The sequence below is a fragment of the Solanum pennellii genome, chromosome 7 (assembly GCF_001406875.1).
Source record: "Solanum pennellii chromosome 7, SPENNV200".
Classification (NCBI taxonomy): Eukaryota; Viridiplantae; Streptophyta; class Magnoliopsida; order Solanales; family Solanaceae; genus Solanum; species Solanum pennellii.
Window position 1 is genome coordinate 49881436 of NC_028643.1, and position 18354 is coordinate 49899789.

General features: G+C 29.3%; 1 pseudogene; it reads left to right on the top strand.

Moving 5' to 3' along the window:
- Positions 1–2754: 2754 nt before the first annotated feature.
- On the top strand, positions 2755–17437 carry LOC107025051 (annotated as a pseudogene).
- The last annotated feature ends 917 nt before the right edge of the window (positions 17438–18354 follow it).

Sequence of the window (18354 nt, forward strand, 5' to 3'; positions counted from 1 at the left end):
GAAACATTATTACACATCAAGCATAAAATAAGAATAAAAATAATCATCAAGAATTTAGTATCTCTTCAACACACATGATGACGCCTGTTGTTGCATCGAAATTAAGTATCTCTTCAACACCTTATCTGAAGTATCAATGCGTAGAGGATACGTTCCGAATCCAACCTCATGATTCTTAATTTCTATGTACAATTTTAAACCCATATCAGTTCGAATACACAATGGAGACGAATTACCTTCAACAACATATCTGATATCGATATTTTTTTTTTCGATTTATCAATACCCAGCTCATGCCGCAAATTACTGAAATAAGATTCATGAACGAAATATTTTCCCTAACCACTATCCAATCACTTTTGTATGCTCATATATAACAACACTTTCCCATATTCCAGAATGTCGTAACAAGACCGAAGTATTCATTTTTGAATCTTCACAAATTGCGTTCTTGATTTTTTTAAAAAAGCTCGACTTTTTTTTTATTCATAGTCCGAAGTTTTAAATATTTGAAATTCAATAATGAGATAAATTAGTACATGATGTTTATGCAGATTAGACGCTTAATTTGTTGAACGTCACGTGAATTGTGGAATAATTCTTATCCCTTTTATTGCGCCGTAACTATTAAAAACAAGCAAATAATTAAAGTATCCGCCCACTATAATTTAAGTATCGTTATCTTATTCTAAGTATCCGGATTACTCTGAAAAGAGATTTTTGGTAAATATGGATACAATAGGGATACAATGTAATTTGTCCCTTAGAGTATGTGATTTGCCTAATTTTTACTTATAAAAATATCTTTATGGGTCTATTTTAAAAGTAAAGACATGTACAGATTCTTCTAGATTTTCATTTTGGTCATTAATTATACAATTATTGTTTCACCCTTAAATACTATTAAAATAACTAAAATCCCATTGTTTATTAGATATTTTTGGTTTGATGAAAATTTCACACTGTTAAAAAAAATCTATAAAAAATGTGCGTCCAAATTAAATGTCACATCATTATTAGGATACACATGTCATTAAAGAAAATATGTTTGATTGTATTGTTATTATAAATCTATTACCACTTTTTTTGATGCTCTATTTGTTTCATTTTATGTGATACAAGTAATTTTAGGAAAACCAATGAAATTTCTTATATGGTTTTCACATATTTTTAGTTGTCATTTTACTGTGATTCATAATACTTCTTAGTTTTTACGTTATTTTCAAATAATATATGTAACTTTTTTTTTGTTTTGATAAAAATAAGAGAGTCAACCAAATTACATTATGTTTTTTAAATATGTTTTTATAAAAATATCTTAAACTATTACATTGCGTTTTTAAGCTTGTTTTTTATGTAATTTTCAAATATGTAACAAATTAGATATTAATCCTTTTCGATTTATATGAACTTATTTTTTAATTTAATTTTAAGAAAATAATTTCTGAATTTTAATTTTTTATATATCATATTTAAAGTCAAAAAATTAAAAAAATTTCAATAAACAAAATTTTAATATACATTTAAATTTTAGTTTTAATTTTCACCGATTTTACCTAATATTATGCTTGATATATAATTATTAAGAATTAAACATAATCATAATTTATTTACTTTTATATAATAAATAGATATCATAATAACTAATAAAAAAATGAAGAAATAACAAAAATGAGGTAATAATTAATAAGAATAATTAAAGATATTTCTAGAACTATTTGATTTTCTTGTTATCATTCTTCATAGATTTTTGTTTGCATGAAGTTACATGTTTACCTTTGATCATTATTCACTTCATATATATAAATTTGTTTTTAGAATTACTTATTCTTGAAAGATTTTTGTTAGTATGAAATTAAATTGTTAATCTTGGTCGTCTTTAATACAAATATATCATTCTATTCATTTTTATTTGTTAAGTTACTTTTTAACATTTTTTTTCTTTAATTCCGATCTAATTTATATAATTAATTATATCACACTTATTTATTTTCAAGTATATTAATTAGAACCAAAATAAAGATGACAATACTTAATTCATGATAAATTTTTATATAAAAAGTAATATTTTTAAATAAGCATAATGAATTGAAAAAATATTAAGAATTAAATTGAAGTAATAGTAAAATAGAGTAATAATAAAATAGATATCACAATAACTCACAAAAGAAAAAAAGTGAAGTAATAACAAAATAAGTTAATGGTAATAATAATAACTTGAGATGTTTCTAGAACTATTTAATTTTCTTGTTATCATTATTGATAGATTTTTGTTAGTGTGAAATTACATTTTTGCCCTTGATCACTATTCACTTCATATATAAAAAAATATTTCTAAAATTATGTATTATTTTTCTTAATAGATTTTTATTTGCATGAAATTACATTTATGCCCTTGGTCATCCTTCACTTTACTCCTCTATATAATAGAAAAATAAAAATATTTATATTTCTTATATTCATGATTCAAAAAGTCATAATTATATATCTATTTATGGAATTTAACCTATGGCTCAAAATGTCATAATATTATTTCCATTCATGATATTTAATTTATAATGTAAATTGCGTAGACAATATATAAATAGCAAGCCTTACTAATCGAAAGGTGTGTAAAAATCTCTTTTATATATCTCTTTTTCTCTTTGTCTTAGTTATTTCTTATATAAATTGATTGGTAAACAATTATATTAAGACTTTTTCTTTTTGTGTTTTTTTTTGTTAATTTTTTTTATTGAACAAAAATTTAGCAAAGAAAAATGACAGATTCTGGGAAAAAACAAGTTGGAGAATCATCGACCACCCCAAAAAGACAAAGACATTGCCACAAGTATGATGTGGAGAAAACTCAACAACTTGAAGAGTAAGAACAATTTTATTTACAAAAACGACAAATAGAAAATTAAACCTCCATGTATGTTCAAGTTTTTAAGTTTCGTCTGCTTGAAGATATGATGTTATTTTCTTAAGAGATATGAGTGATTAAATAAAAACTCATTATCGGAATGATAATTTATTTTTTACTTTGTTGCATTAATTTATATTGATTTTATGTTTTCCTTTTTTTCGTTAATAATCTCATTCATATTTAGTAAAAGATCTATATTTTGATTTTGCTATTAATTGTTTTTGACTGAATTGCTAAAATGATTCAAACATAGTTTTTTTTGGATGATTGATCTACTATGTACATACAAAAATGGGTTTGATTATTCTTGATTATTCATTAAAAAGTTTACCATAAAGAGATGAGTTTCTTTAATTTTAATGTCTTAATGTTTTTTGCCAACACATACAGAAAAAAAAAACAATTACTTTCGGATTGATATGATACCTTTTTGAGGCTCAACTAATTTAAATTTACATCAAAATATCTTAACTTGGAGTCTTATTAATTCAGATTTGCAGAGAAAAAATTACTTTAGGTCCAACTAATAAGTATTTGAATTGGAAAGTCCCAGTTTAGGACCCAATTAATTCATATTTTGTATGAAAAAGTCTCATGTTGGGGGTGGGGGGTGGGGACAAGTTTCAAGCAAATACGAGGCCTCTTTTAAAAAAGATAAATACATAGTTATCACTCCTCAATACCTAGATCAGTATGTAATGCCTACTAATCTAAATTCCATTGGGAATTCGGTTCATTTCAGTGGTAAAATCTTCTCTACCGAGGACAACTTTAATTCTGCCACTAGAACCAGAGATCCTAATTAATGATAGAACTTGCTTACCAATTAACCGTATATTTTATTATATTAAAAAGGTTTTTATTAATCTTTTCATTTTTAGCTTTATATTTTTTTTAAAAAATATTAAGTTAATAATATATTTTCTTGTGAATATTTGAATGAAGATTTTTCGAGGAATGTCAACGTCCAAGCGAGGACCAGCAAAACCAATTGGGCAGAAAAGTTGGGCTTGACTCTAAACAGATTATGGCTTGGTTTCAAAACAAAAGATTGCAAACAAAGGTAAATCTAATTAATTAGTCTTTTTATTGATTAATTATACTTAATTGATTTCTGTTTTCTTATTTATTATTATTATTGTTGTTGTTGTTGTTGTTGTTATTTACTTCCAATGAAGAGTTATTATGTATTTTTTTAATAATTGATTAAAAAACACTAAAAAAATGAGTAGATAATAGTAGAGACGACTCCATGGCAAGACTATTGAATCGCTTCGGTTAGGCCCCTAATTGCTTCTCTAAATTTTGTTAAAGTTTTTGCATGTGTAATTAAATATAACAATTTCTTACTATACTAGTCATTAGGTCATTTACTTCCTCACCTTTTTAATTTTGTTTCCTCTTTATACAACTAATTCTATTATTGATGTATTTTACTTTTATTTTTCTGAATCATTTATTTATTTGTCTTATTGAATTTATCAATAGATTTGAAATAAGTTATTTGCCTCAGTAATATATGAATTTGATTAAAAAAGTTAAAAGTATTTTTATTCAGCCTTCAATCCAATTGGTAACTCAATAAAAAAAGTGATAGAATCATCTTTAATTATTCAAAATGGATAAAGTCCTTTAACATTTTCCAAAACTTATCAAGAAAATTACTAAATGGTCATGTTGTATTTCTATTGGAGTTTGGGAATTTAGTTAAAGAAAAACACTAGAAACTAATGCTTTTTTTTTTGGGATTCATTGATGAATGAAAGTGATCTTAAAATATTAAATGGGTGGGTTGAACTAGTTTGAGACTAGTAAAAGTGGGATGAATAAATAAATGAGAGCGTTATAGATTATTTGGGATGAGTTGAGCTTAAAATGGACCACTACCCAATCTCCCAACTTTAACCAAAAAACTCCTTTTCTTAGTTTATTTTCTTGTTATTTTTCTAATTATCGTATAAACTATATTTTTTCTTCTTTAGGGCTACATTTAACATCTCAAGTTTTAGTAAAATCTACAAATATTATATCTTTTCCGAATCTCACTTTGTGTGATTTTATTAGATATATATCAACCAACTTCTAAACCTGCTACCTTCAGTTGCACCCCAATTGATCCCCATGAAAATATGGGTAGCCAAATCTTTCAAAATTTGAATGTGGTGGATAGATAATATTTTTGTGGGCTAAATTTTTTTATCCATGTAGAAATAATCCATCAAAAATATATATTGCATATGAGAAAGAAAATGTATGTTTGTTCATGTGAGAGCAAAAATTTGAACTTTTAAGCAAAGATGGAGAAAAGATTAATAATTTTTACACATTTTTTCTAAAAAGAATTAATTGTAGTTTTGGTCCTTTAATTATTATTTACATATACCTTCGATTAATGAAATGTGCACTTTTGATTCTTATTGTAAATATTCCCAAATTTATTATAATTATTGATCTCCCCATGACTTAATTAATTAAGTCTTATATTAAGCTTGTATTGTTAGTTCATATTTAATGATAATATCGTTTTGAAAATAGTTCTTACGACATACAACTTTACATAAAAGAATTAGAAACACACATATCAATTAAATTTCAATCTAAATGATTTTTTTTCAAATATCAAAAGGACCAAAGTCAAAATGTTTCTAAATTTTAGGAATGAAAAATGATAATATCCCAAGATTTTGTTTGACTTCCTAGATATATGTGATTAATTTGTGTTAAATATATATTTCCTCATGCAAAAGATGACAAATTAGACAACTATACTCTTCGAAAAGAAAATGAATTTTTCCGTTGTGAGATTATGGCAATGAAAGAGAAGAAGAAAAATAATATGTGCCCACAATGTGATGGTCCATCCATTGGAGAAGAAGAAAGAATGCGTAATTTAGAAAATTTGAAAACGGAAAGTCAAAGGATGAGAGAGGAGGTAAACCTTTAATACTTTTGCTCTTTAATTAACATTTGTCATGTTTAGCTGTTAATGCTTCTGCTAAATTTGTAGATTCACAACCTTCCTCTTATCACCAAATTTGCAAGAATCATTACCTTTAATTTCATAAATCCCCCAAGGTGTAATATAATGTTCAATAACATTATATGAGAATTATACTTAAACTTGGTGCTAAACTAGACACTACATACATACAATGCTCTCAAAATATCCCATCCACAAGAAGTCCAATCAGCATCAGCGTACATACGAAATTTGTAGTCTGAGTTGCGAAGACTTGAAGTTGATGTGACTTTAACAAAACCTTTTTTATTACTAAGACGATAAGCAGTTCAAGGGACTTTTCATAAGTAAATTCAGGCAAATAAAACTCCCAATAAGGGACTTAGCTTGAAAGGGTTGGTTTGGAACATAAAGGTTTAAAGGTGTGTTGAGAAATAATCTAATTTTGGAGTAGTTTTGAGCCTATGTCGCTATAAGGTGAATTTAACTCCTTTTATAGTGGTATTAGGCCTCTATAGTGAGGTTAAGTCGCAATAAATGTAGAAAATTCCTAAAACAACTCAATATTTTGCAATCTTGTGTTAAGGAAGAGCGGGGGGAAATCGAGGGTGAGTTTCTTCTATTTCCATCATTATCATAAGTAAAGGTAATTATGACTGCCCTAGGGGTTGATTATTCGATTTATAGGCGTTAGAATAAATGGTGATTACTTTAGGGGAGAGTTTAGGTTGGTAAAATGGTGGAAAACCTGCGGTGTGGTATTAGGATAAAATACATGTGTATTTAGGTCAATTGGGTATAATTATGCGTTATATTGATATTTCCTAGACCAAGGATAAGCTAGGTATCATAACAAGGGAAAAGCTCAAGTTCTTTAGAGCATTTTGCGGTTTATTTGAGGTAGGTGATGACTGTTTGTTTCCTATTTATGGTCTGCCCAAGTACAACACCTAGTACATGTGATTATTTGTGTGTGGGTTCCATGAGTGAACTAGGTTGGCTATGTTGTAATGATGTTGATCATGTTTATTGCATATGTTATTTATTTTTGTATGTTATGGTCATCCATTCATATTTTATATCACTGGAGTTGGCCGATGATCTATTAGTACACTTTTGAATTTTGTGTATTGATAGTTCATTTGTTCTTTCTCTTTTTGAGTATATGACAAATTTTGGCGGCTTCTTCGCAACCTCAATTGTGATTCTAACACTTGTTAAAACCAAGTGTGAGCAACTTCATCTGAGCTACTATAGATTCCTCTATTCCCTCTAGTTCATTTTCCAAACTTAGACTCTTATTGTTTTGGGCTTGCATCTCCACATCCTAGACAATGTAGATGTTTGGTACATGAGTTTTAGTTTCTAGGGTGTTACTTCCCCAAGGTTTGGGGATAATGGTTTTTATTTATGATATTGTTGAAAACTACTCCCTTTTTGTTGTTTAGTTGATGTCATGTTAGTAGATAGTTGGTTCTATCATTCCAGGCTAGTGTTGGTGCCTCTCATGAAGGTTTAGGTCACAATTTTGTTGTTTCATTCTACGACTCCATTTTGAGAGGAGATCTTGAAAAAGATAAAATTGTGAGAGTAGCCTTGCTCCTTACAAAACTTTTCAAATGCCTTATTTTCAAATTCTCCTACATAATCACTTCATATAGAAGTAATGTAGTATCCAAGTCTTTCTGTACTTTATCACAGAAGAACTCTAATTTTTTCAAAGTATCGTCTTTATGATCAACAAATATAACCCAAATAAATCAACAATGATAAATGCACATAATTTTTCATCGATGCTCATAGTACAGACAATATCTTTTGAAATAAAAAGAATTTCTAGTTTTCTTACCCTTTGGACATGCATGGCAGATACGGTATTTGGTATGATATTGCTTAGGCAGTCCAGATATGTGTAGCTTGTATTTCAATAAGACACATGCATGAATGACCAAATTCCTTATGCTAAAATCCAAGGATTTCCTAATATTTAGGCTAGAAAAATGTGTTCACTTATGCTTTTGATGGAGTCTAGGACGGATACATTTTTGTCTCTAATTCCAGCCAGTAGAGTTGTTTGGGTGTTGCCTTCAATAACACGTCATGATTTTTAAATCTTACTTTAAGCTTCGCGTCACATAGTTGTTTTGTTCAGAAGATTGTATTTTGATCTATTCACAAGAACAAGATAAACATAAGTAATATTGCAATACTCATTGAAAGTAAAATTACCTTATACCAATTACAATTCCTTTAGAGTTATTTCCTCGTTTAAAATCTTCAATAAATTTAAATAGTTTTTTTGTTGCCTGTCACATGATTCGAACATGCACTAAGAAAATATCATTTTCTTTTTGACTTGTTGCGGTGGTCCTATAATTACTTTTTTGGTAGGTACCCATGTTGACTTGATGAGTTCTTTGGAGTTAGATTTGAAACTAGTAGAAATAGGCTTGAGTCTCCAAACCCATCTCGGTATATAAGAAAAATGAAATTTGAATGCGTAATAGCAAAACTGAGAAAAGGGCTATTCAGGGGAAGATTTGTCGATAAAATATTTCTTACTAGTTAACTTATTGGTAAGAGGAATAGGGTTGTAATAACTCTCCACACTCTAACATCATAAGATTTTATGGATGTTTCCATTTTTACTTCCCAACGAGAGAAATGTTTCTCATTGAAACAACTACATGTTATTTGTCAAGTTCCTTTTTGAAATAATGCTTCAATATTAACTTAGTTTTACATGATCTTTTCTCACTTCATGTTAGGAAATAAGTTACGGATCTTGCTCTGATTACTATTAAAAATGCAAGAGGGCGTGGGGGTGAATTGTCCTTATTCTTCCTTTTTATGTCGACTGAGTGTTTTTCGTAGTTTACTTATGATATACGCAAAGCATCTCAACACACATGCAAGAATAAAAATGCGAAATGTAAATTTGACACCAAATATTTTTATACTGGTTGGGATCAAATATTTTCTTCTTATTTGAAATGTTTAAGATGGATACTGGGATTTTGTGGCTATCATATTTTTTACAATGCTTCTTATTTCCTCTTTTCCTTGGCTTACTAATAGGATTCTTGCAAAATTTTAAGTGACAATGATATGCTTCATTTTTCTATTCATGATGAATTATATAGCTTCACTTTTTCTATTTTGCAGCACTTAAGAATATCAAGAATCATCTCAAGTTCTCGTGGAATATCTTTTGGGATAGATTCAAATTTGGCACCACTGAGTTCTACTCTTGGATCTCCACTAGATTCCTCAAATGATTGCTTATTGAGCCAAATTATATGTGGATCTCCCATTCCTTTTGATCAAGAAAATAATCATAACGAAGACAATAATGTTCAAGCATAATTAATAAATAACAATAACATCCCAATTATGTCCTCATTACCACAAGGAAATTATGGCATTCATCATGACAATAGGGGAAAATCAATTTTTGATATTGTTGATGCTGGTATAAAAGAAATGCTGTACTTTTGGATGTGAATAATCCTGTCTGGGTAAAATCATCAGGTGATGAAACGTGTTTTATACATTGTCAGAGTTATGATAGAAAGTTTCCAAATTCATATCGTCCTTATAAATCATCCACTACTCAAATTGAATCATCAAAGCATTTTGGAGTTGTGCCAATGACCGCAACTGAGTTGATCCCAATATTTCTTGACCCGGTAAGTTTTTTTTAACGATTTCATGCTATAACAATTTAGTTTGCGAGTGATATTGTATACTTTGGGCTTAGGCTCATACGAATTTAGGACATGTTAGTAATAGGGTCTTAGGTTTGTTTAGTTATACATAGCAGAGTAAAAATTGTGTGTGCTAGCCACTTTTTGGACTATTGTTGAAAACTTCAAATTTTTTTAACGACTTCAAATTTATAATTATTTTTTCAATAGGCCATTTAAGTTTTTAATTTTCTCCCATACAATATTGATTATGATAAGTTTAAATGGAGCCACCAACATGAGTAAAGAGTATTTAAATAACTACTCTCATTACTTGAAATTATTTTGAGGTGAAAAATGTTATTATTTAATCATCAATTATATATTTAAATAATTGAGTTTGTATATGCAGATCAAATGGATGAACATGTTTCCAACTATAGACAGAAAAGCTAGGAATATTGATGTTGTTAATCCTTCGAATATTGAAGGCTCTATACAATTGGTAAATTATTAATTATTTTAAATTTTCCACTAAATTCAAATAAATATTAAAGTTGCTTCTTAAAATAATATAATTATATTTTGGTTCTTGAAAACAGATGTATAAACAATTGCATACTTTATCTCCTTTAGTGGAAGCTAGAGAATTTTTCATCATACGTTGTTGCAGAAAACTTGATCAAACAACATGGATAATGTTGGATGTTTCATATGATTTATTCAAAGAGACCCAAACTAATGTACCTTCGTATGCTTGGAAATTTTCTTCTGGTTGTGCAATTCAAGATTTGGGCAATGGAGGAAGTATGGTAAGAATAATATCTCTCTCTGCATTTTTTATTGAAAGAGGCAGTTTAATGTATTGACCTCCTTCCATACCAGGGTCCGGCGAAAGGCCGGACCACAGGGAAACATAACTGTACCCTACATTTTCACAAGAGGTTGTTTGCACAACTCAAACAATTGGAAGATATATCACTATTTACATGTAGCTTATTTTCAAAAAAGCATGTCACATAAGTAAAAGTTACAATGTACCGATGCATATTTTATGATGTCTATTTGTCTTCATATGATAGAATTATAATCAAACCTATCTTAATTCTCGATTTATCAAATTTTAGATCCTTATGTTATGTTGTTCATGTTTCAAATATTTAACTTTTGGACGTGTGATAGGGACTTGTTAAAGTGTCCTCATTATTGGAACAATAAATGATCTTTTTGTCTCATAAATAACATTGCACATTCCCCGCGAACACTCTTAGAAGTTGTATTTAATGCATTATATTCAATAACTATACTTTTTAACATGTGCTATGAGAGTCGACAAACCTATGAGTATTATTAATTTAACAATGTTGAATCCCGACCCATTTATACTGTTCAAGCCCTAGATATTTAAATCTAAACCAAAAGCAAATGAATAGTTTTCTCCTTTTATTATCTTAAACAATTTTCACCTTATCACATGTTGTTCATCTTGTATTTCAAACATACTTAGAACAAAACTTTCAACATCTTTTTAAGACATAAAAGTTCAAGAATATTTTCACTACTACAAAATTAAAGCTAGTAGCGAAACTAGAATCGGAAACAGATTTAAAAAAAATATACGAAATATTTTTCTTAAAGAAGAATTGCTGTTAATATGTGTCTAAAGAATCTTACTGATTCCAACAAACTTTGCAGAAACACGAAGTTACCAAGTTTAATGAGCCAGTGAAGAACAAAAGAATAGAAAAACTGAAATTAATTCACAAATCTAAAATTTGTAAAACACGTAGCAGAATCTGGAAAATTTTTAATAGGAAAAAGATCAAGTCCACTAAACTCACAGTGTCCCCTTAAGGAAATTATTCCCCTCTAGTATCTGAGGTTTGATTTGGAAGATGAGCTCCCAGGGTAAAATGATCTCAATTACCATAGTATAGATACCAAAAACTCTGATGTCAGTGAACCATTCAATGGTAGTAAAGTACACTTAGAATACTAGATTTAGTAGTTGAAGAAGAAGTCCATGAATTCTATTTTATAATGAGAGGAAATCCCTCAATTTATAGAAAACAAAGGATAGTGCGAAAAGGTTCTTATTGTGCCTTACCGGAAAGGTCACAAACCTTTGGAAAAGTTACAATCTTTCAGAAAGGTCGTCACTTTTCATAAAAGTCACGACTTTTCATAAAAATCACAACTTTTCATAAAAGTCGCAACATTTTATAAAAGTCACAACTCTTCATAAAAGTCGCAACTCTTCATTTTCCATTCACACCTTTTTAAAATCCAACAATCCCCTGCATGAATGGGGAATGACTCGAAGACAAAGAAACGGACAAGTATGTGTACTTTACAAGCAAGAATTAATTGCATCTGGATTAGTAGGTTTCCCCTTGGACTTTCCGTAGTGAACATATGTCGTATATACTCGGTCAATCGGTAGATGCCATATCTTTGAACCGTCAAACTTTGGTGTATACCTAGACAACCATATGTCACACAATTAACCCTTTACCATTTATGGTTCTTACGGTTGTGTTCGTTTTAGCCATGAACACCTCCTGGTTTCATGAGTGTATAGAGAGATGGGCTTTTGACAATCATCTTCTTTGAAGCGGCTTACACTTCACACTCACATAGGTGATTTCTAACCGTGTTATCGCGTAGATACACTATTTGGTCAACTCTGCCAAACTTAGCAAATCATTAAAACCATTAAGCTTTATTAACTCATTAACAAGCCTTAATGTTGTATCCTTGTCCCTGAGCATTGTCTTCATCATGAGAATGGATTGAGTTTATTGACAATGCCGAACCGTCATTCACAACTTTGTTTTTCTCCTTGAATCTAGCTCTTGGGATCTCCAGTCTGCTAGATAGAGTTACCGCCATGATGACTTGTCCTAAGCCGTAAATTCATTCCCTTAGATGATCTTTTAATTTTCTCTCTAGTTAGGCCTTTTTGTAAGTGGATCCGACACATTATCCTTTGACTTTACATTGTCAATTCTGATAATTCCACTAGAGAGTAGTTTTCTAACAGTATCATGTCTATGTCGTATATGACGAGACTTTCCGTTATACGTCATGCTCTATGCCCTACCTATTGCATCTTTACTGTGAAAGTGTAGGCATACTAATGCCAATGGTTTGGGCCAAAATAGAATATCTATTAAGAAATTCCAGAGTCTTTTAACTTATTCACCGACCTTATCTAGAGCACCTAGCTCAAAGATCATTGTAAAGCTAGCGATACATGTCTCTTTTGAAATATTTCTAAGAGACTGCTCCTCTACCAATAGTAAATACATATCCACTCGTGAATTTTACTTCATTCTTCCGATGATTCAATTTGCATCACTATATCTTTCAATATTGTTGGATATTGTTATAATGCAAGACATAGTTTTAAGTATTATTTTAAATACTCCAAAACTCTATTTATTGTCATCTAATGAATTTATTTGGGATCACTTGTGAACCGACTCAGTTTAAAATAGCAAATGCTATATCTGATCGCACACACTATATGACATACATCATGCTTCCCAAAACACTAGAACAATCCAATTGTGAGTCACTTTTGTTTTCACTCTTTTGAAATGCAAAGCTCACATTTATCGGACACTTGACAATATTGACATTCAAATATTTGAACTAGTTAAGTACCTTTTCAATGCAATGAGACCGTGAAAATGCTAAACATTATGGAGTTCTACGAATTCTTATATCTAAGATCGCATTAGCAACTCCAATAATTTTTATTCCAATTGCTTTATTGCATACGTTAGTAGCATTTATGTCATTAGTGTCTCTATTGATGATCAACATATCACCAATATACTTTCTTTTATTTACCAGGTACCACAAAACCCTCGGGTTGTTCCATGTAAATTTCTTCCTCCAATTCTACATTTAAGAAAGTTCTTTTCACATACATTTGATGAATTTGGAGGTCATATACCACAGTAATAATTTTTGCATCCAAATGGATGTAAATCTAATTACTAACGAGTATATATATCGACAAGATCAAAATCTTATTTTTTTTTCTAAAGCCTTTGACACAAAGTCTTGCTTTATATTTTTCAACAGTTCCATCAACTGTTATTTTTCCATGTAAAGATTCATTTTGAACCCAAAGGTTTATTTTCTTGAAGAAGATCAATTAACTTTCAATATTGTTTATTGATACCATCTTTCCAGAGGATGAGTCTACAAAAGACACAGAAAATGTTATAAAATCATATTCGAAGGAAGTAAATGTCCTTTAACATTTTACTAAGCCTCTGAATCTCTTTATTAAGTACATTATCCTTTTCATTTCCTAGGCCTTTTAGACCCTTCTCTAGACTACTCAAGTCTAATTTTACAGTCCACAGTCATAGGTCCTATTTTAATTCTTTTAGGAATAGGATCTTGGACTTTGACTAGATACCCCCACACTTTGAAATATTTCAAGTTGGATTTCCTTTCTTTCCATTTCTCATATGGAAAAGATTGTATTCTGATCAAACAAAATCGCTTTCTTTCTAAAAGGACAAAACTTTTTGTTGATCCCTTTTGCAGTAAGGATAGTTCCTCCACACAAGTTTTGTGTAAACCCGAACTTATAAATAATGCATCCATCATTTCTTTCAACGTTCGGTTTTTCATTAGATTGAGGTGAATATGGCAGTAGTTTGATATTTCACTTTCCAAACATATTTCTGCACAATGAGATTTATACTCTCCATTCTAATCACTTCTTATATATTTTTTCACACTGATTTTCAACTTCGATATTACATTGTCTAGACATTTCTATTGCTTCATCCTTACCATTTAGCAAATAGAAATAGTCATTTCTAATGCAATTCTCAATAAAAGTAACAAATACTTTTTCCCACCATGAGATGGTGTTAACTTCATATCATAAATGTCAGTGTAAATCAATTCGAAGGGATTAGAATTCCTTTCAACAGATTTCTTAGAATGCTCAACATACTTAGATTAAACAAAAACTTGACATTTTTATTTATTGCACTCAAAGTTAGGCAAAACTTCTAAGTTGATCAGTTTTTCTTACAAGGTTTTGTAATTTACATGCCCCAAGAGTTCATGTCACAAACATTGACTCAAGCAAGTAAGAACAAATAAAAACATTGAGTTGAAAAGCTCTTCGCGAGGTAGCTTTTTCCTCACTAATATTTTGTTCCTATTTCTTACAATTTTGTGTGATACAAACATTGTTTAGATTGTCAAATGTCCTTTTCAGAAGGACATTTCCATAACTTTCAATATGATTGTTATAGAACTACCCATGAACACAGTTTCATCGGGTTCAATAAAGACAATATAGTCCAAATGTTATTTTTACAAAAACATAACAAATGACTATTTACCAATATTCATGTCTATGCAAATACTTTTATTATAATAGACATATCTTTTCATGAAAAATCACAACATTTTAAGTGATATTTTTTTTTCATAAAAGAACACAATTATTTTGAACAAGTATATATATAATTTGGATGTTTCATATTAGTCACACTATATACTAGTAATAGAGAAAATCAACAACCACAATACCAAATACACTCCAAAAATTTTGTGTGTATAACATAATACAAAAGTATCATTGAATTTCATATTTTTTGCTCCAAAGTTAAATTAGACACCAAATCTAATCATAAGCAAATAACCCCCACATTTCAAATGTGATCTCAAAATATATTTTTCAAGTATTTGAAAATAATTTTTCCACATATTTTAATGTTGGAAACATTATTCTACGAAAGAATTATAGTGCTGCAGTTCTCTTTGACAATGTTTACACAATGTCAAAGTTTATTCCATAGAGATACAAGATCACAAATCTAAGTCACTGGTATTTTTCCTCTATCATAAATAGACATACCACTTAGTATTTTAAATACTAACAATAAGGACAAAAAAAATTGTACAATTTATTTTTATATTACATTGAAGTTTATAGAAAATCAAAAGTACAACACTGACTTATTATGTGAAGTTTTCATATTCTTCAAACCAATTGCATAGTCCAATTTATCCAAAGTATAAAACCACAAAAGTTTTAGTCTACAAAAATCAGACACACTAACATTTCTCATGGAGTACAAAACTACAAAAGTCTTTTTTTTTCTCCAAACAGAATAACACATATTCTTTATCACATATATATGTTTTTCTTATCAAATAGTATTCCAACTATAACATTTTGACATACTATTTTATCAAACAAAAATATGCATCTCTCATTTTTGCAAACTAAAGAATTTTAAAAGCAACAATGTTTGCGAAGTAAAATTCATTCCACAACATATGGTTTGCAGATCTTTTACCAAAGATACACATAATAAAAAAATAAAAGATTATAACTCTTACAAACTATTTTCCTCCTTAAATAATTTAATAAGAAGGTTGCCTGGTAATCTTGAAATAGAATATCATAAAAATTTTCTGTTACATTCTCACTTCGACCTTGCTAAAAAAAGCAACGAATTATGGAGAAGTAATGCATTTATCTTCTACTTCCATGATCAGATTCTCTCAATCAGTAGAATACCAAAAATACTAATAGTATAATAATTTCCTTAAGATTGTTGTTCATCTTGTATTTCAAACATACTTAGAACAAAACTTTCAACATCTTTTTAAGACATAAAAGTTCAAGAACATTTTCACTACTAGAAAATTAAAGCTAGTAGCGAAACTAGAATCAGAAACAAATTTAAAAAAAATATACGAAATATTTTTCTTAAAGAAGAATTGCTGTTAATATGTGTCTAAAGAATCTTACTGATTCCAACAAACCTCGCAGAAACACGAAGTTACCAAGTCTAATGAACCAGTGAAGAACAAAAGAATAGAAGAACTCAAATTAATTCACAAATCTAAAATTTGTAAAACACGTACCAGAATCAGGAAAATTTTTAATAGGAAAAAGATCAAGTCCACTGAACTCACAGTGTCCCCTTAAGGAAATTATTCCCCTCTAGTATCCGAGGTTTGATTTGGAAGATGAGCTCCCAGGGTAAAATGATCTCAATCACCAGAGTATAGATACCAAAAAACTCTGATGTCAGTGAACCACTCAATAGTAGTAAAGTACACTTAGAATACTAGATTTAGTAGTTGAAGAAGAAGTCCATGAATTCTATATTAAAATGAGAGGAAATCCCTCAATTTATAGAAAACAAAGGATAGTGCGAAAAGGTTCTTATTGTGCCTTACCGAAAAGGTCACAAACCTTTGGAAAAGTCACAATCTTTCAAAAGGTCGTCACTTTTCTTCAAAGTCACAACTTTTCATAAAAGTCACGACTTTTCATAAAAATCACAACTTTTCATAAAAGTCGCAACATTTCATAAAAGTCACAACTCTTCATAAAAGTCGCAACTCTTCATTTTCCATTCACACCTTTTTAAAATCCAACATAACATACGCTATTATATTCCAATAAAAAAAATTCCAACGTTCCATCTAATTTTTAATTTACTTTCGTGATTATTCCTTTCCTCATAGGTTACATGGATTGAACATATTCAAGTAGATGATAAAAATAAGGTTTATGATATTTTTAAAGACTTGGTTTATGGTCATCAAACATATGGAGCTGAAAGATGGATTGCTACACTTCAAAGGATGTCAGAGAGATATAATTTTGCAATGGGTGCTATATTTCCTACTGAACATGATCTCAAAGGAGGTTCGATTTTATATCTCCTTCTTCATATATTTATGACTTCAAATTTTATTATATTAGAAAAGATAAGCATCTATGTAAAAGAAATTGTCACCTCAGAGCGGCTTGAATTAAAAAGACAATCTTGGTGGAGCTTAAATCCATCCCCTTTTCTTTGTTCATTTGAAATATAGCCTTCTTTTTAAAAGTGTGTTTGGTGTGGAAGATAACTTTTTTTAAAAGAAAAATGTTATTTTTCTATGTTTGACTAGAGAAAATGTTGTCCAGCTAAAGGGTTTGAAAATTTAATACCTCTTTTATTTTTAGGTAATTATCTCAACTATTAACTTGAAATAGTCATTTCTAAAGAAAATATTTTTCTACCAAAGAAATGGGAAAATGATCTGTTTTCACATTTTCTTGGGAAGCCTTTTTCTATTCATAATTAATCAAATTTTTAACATTATATCAACACTTTAACAATACTAGCAATTACTGTCATCTTCTTACACTCAAATATCATCAAACCTTCTTTATAATAGGGTGGTTTGTTTCAAATATTTTATTTAGTTGATAAATACAAATTTTATTATAGATTACATGTTAATATAACATAATATTAATATAAGTTTCAAATAAAATTAGATGTTATAGTGAAATGTTGATGCTGGCCATAGATCTGTCGGTATGCATATTTGCACCGTATATTCAATTTTAGTGAGATAAACCACATCCTATAGAAAATATTTTTTTAATATTCAACTCTTTATAGCTTATTTAATTTCTAACCAAATGACCCCTAAAAGTATCCTTATCGATTAACTTCTTCAATCCATGTGTTGATTTTAATGTGAAACTTGCAAAATTAAAACAAATATGAGAACCTGAACTCATAACATTAAAACTAGAATAAGTTCAATGTTAAGAATTTTTGTGTAACGACCTGTTTAGTCGTTTTGAGCAGCAGATATTATTTCTGGAAAAACTGTCTGAGTCAACGGAACCCACGACGGACCGTCATGGGCACGACGGGCCGTCAAGGGGGTCACGTTCCAAAATACTTAGAATTCTGAAATTTGGGTACTGAAATCGACTCTCTGAACTTCGTAAC